This window comes from Schistocerca nitens, chromosome 3 (genome assembly GCF_023898315.1).
Source record: "Schistocerca nitens isolate TAMUIC-IGC-003100 chromosome 3, iqSchNite1.1, whole genome shotgun sequence".
Taxonomy (NCBI): domain Eukaryota; kingdom Metazoa; phylum Arthropoda; class Insecta; order Orthoptera; family Acrididae; genus Schistocerca; species Schistocerca nitens.
In genome coordinates this window covers 236,154,031-236,156,594 of record NC_064616.1, presented here as the reverse complement: position 1 = coordinate 236,156,594, position 2,564 = coordinate 236,154,031, and the positions used below count along the sequence as shown (strand labels likewise).

The 2,564-nt window shown below is 42.1% G+C and overlaps 1 pseudogene; it reads left to right on the top strand.

The window, feature by feature from the left end:
- Positions 1-1,285: 1,285 nt before the first annotated feature.
- LOC126250499 (5S ribosomal RNA) lies at positions 1,286-1,403 on the top strand (annotated as a pseudogene).
- The last annotated feature ends 1,161 nt before the right edge of the window (positions 1,404-2,564 follow it).

Sequence of the window (2,564 nt, the reverse complement as noted above, 5' to 3'; positions counted from 1 at the left end):
TATAACTAAATTGTTTACTCGACGTGCGGCGCATTTCTTCATTTGGTACCTGCTACTCTTGACGTAATTCTCTTTTTCTGCTATGTGACGATACACTGGTAGCTGAAAGAAAAAACTTGAAACTAACTTAAAACTAATTGCATTACGTAGCTCGATGGCCACTGATACATTGGGTCATTGCATGCGTCCGCAGATACTTCCATATTTTGTTTAAATTCATACACATTTGTTTATTGTGTTACCCATTATCATCAATTACTCCGCAAAGAAAATTATTTGTCATCTCTCACGGTATTTTGTCGTTAGCCTTTAGCTTACACGTCTCGTGTAGTTTTTCATAATACATACTTTTAGTTGTAAATATGTTGTATAGAACTTAGTATTTAACTAAGTCTCTGTGTACAATATATATACGAGGGGCGTTCAGAAAGTAAGCTCCGATCGGTCGCGAAATGGAAACGACTATGAAAATCCGATAAAGCTTTGCACAGATGTGTTGGGTAATGTCTCTAGTATAACCCCAGTTAGCATCACGCCGCTCTTCTCATTTCTGAGCTCGCAGTGAGTGCGTAAAGATGTCTAGAAAATAGTGTCTGCCGCCAAGTACGAGGGCCTGGTGAGAAATTTCGCCTGAAGCTATGCAGCTAACATTACATAACTGTCGTGCTGTTTCTTCTTCAAGACAATTCTCAGCCGCATTCTGCAGGGGCAATGAAGATGCTCCTGCATCGTTTTCAAATGGAAATGTTAGATTACCCACAATACAGTCCGCAATTGTCTCCCCCTGAGTTTCATCTCTGGTCACATGAACCGCTGTCTTTGAAGACAACATTTTGACACAGACAACGAGGTGTAGGCCAGCGTGGAGAATTGGCGGAAAGCACTGGCGGCTGCCTTCTATGATGAGGCTATTGAAAAGTTGGTACAACGCTATGACAAAAGTCTAAGTCAGAACGGCGACTACGTAGAGAAGTAGCTGAAAGGTGTAGCTAATTGTTACAAGTAAAACATTTCTGATGTTCACTGTGGTTTCAATTTGGCAATCAATCGGAGCTTACTTTCTGAACAGGCCTCGTATATATTCCTATTTTGGTTGCGCCTTCTGACAGTCTGTCGCACATGCGCACAGGTCAGTGTCTCCTCTCCTGCTGCTGACGTCAGCGCGTATTGTTGAGCGCGCGACCGCTCAGCCATAAGCTAATATCGTTTATACTTTCGCTTCGCATAAAGTGATGTGTTACTTCTCATTGCTGTTAATTTTTGTGCCTACGTGCACAAATCAAAGGGCAACGGCCTTGCCACAGTGGATACACCAGTTCCCATGAGATCACCGAAGTTAAGCACTGTTGGGCGTGGTCGGCAATTGGATGGGTGACCATCCAGGCCACTATGCGCTGTTGCCATTTCTCGGGGTGCACTCAGCCTCGTGATGCCAGTTGAGGAGCTACTCGACTGAATAGTAGCGGCTTCGGTCAGGAATACCATCATAACGACCGGGAGTGCTGTGTGCTGACCCAACGCCCCTCCTATCCGCATCCTCCACCGAGGATGACACGGCGGTCGGATGGTCCGAGTAGGCCGCTCGTGGCCTGACGACGGAATGTGTGTGTGTACAAATCAAAAGAATTACTTATGCCTATAAACATTACTTTATCTTAAAAAATTTCACTTAGAATTATGTACACTATGTACAATTATCTTGCGATAAAAAAAAATCGTTGCCACGCTTCGTCATTTTGTAAAGGCTTTTATATCTTTGTGAGGGTGGAGACCCTTGTCTGTTCCTGTTTTCTCATAAACTAACCAGTACGCTCCAGGATATGGTATTTTAGAAATTACATATGGGCCTGAATAGAAAAATTGCCACTTCTTATTCAGTTTGCCAGATTTTGTCGATTTAGGGTGCGTACGTAAGAGGACTCGTTGCCCTTCAAAATTTGTGTTTCAGTTTCTTGTTATAAATTTTCCTTTTATACTCGGCCCTGTAACTATGGCTCGTTTGATTTTGTCTTGTAGTGTCATTTCTGTAGTGGGTACCTTTGGTATAGGCGACTCCCACTCATTCGTATGTTTTGACTGAAACGTCAATTCATTCGTTGTTAAACCTGTTGAAGAATGCGGAAGGTTATTGACCACTTACATGAAAGGAGTTACGCATTCTACCCATCAGGTGTGTTTGCAAAACGTATGGTAATCAGACTGTTGTGCTGTACCTTGGATTAATAACGTTCTGATACCCGCAGCCTGCTCTGTTAATTTACCAAATTCCTCTAAACCTTGTGGTAACCTGGACAAGGCATTCGCGATAACATTCTGACTTCCTTTAATATAAATGATCTCAAACCTGAATTCTTGTAAATATAGACACCACCTAGCTAATCGACGGTGTAATAGTTTAAATGTTAAAAGAAATGACAGTGATTGATGGTCACAATGAACTTAGGTATTCTTGCCCCGCAAAAAATATTCAAACTTTTTAAATGCTCATATAACAGGAAAGCTTTCCAATTCTGACACAGAGTAAGATCTTTCTACTTCCGATAACGCGTTACTAGCAAAACTGA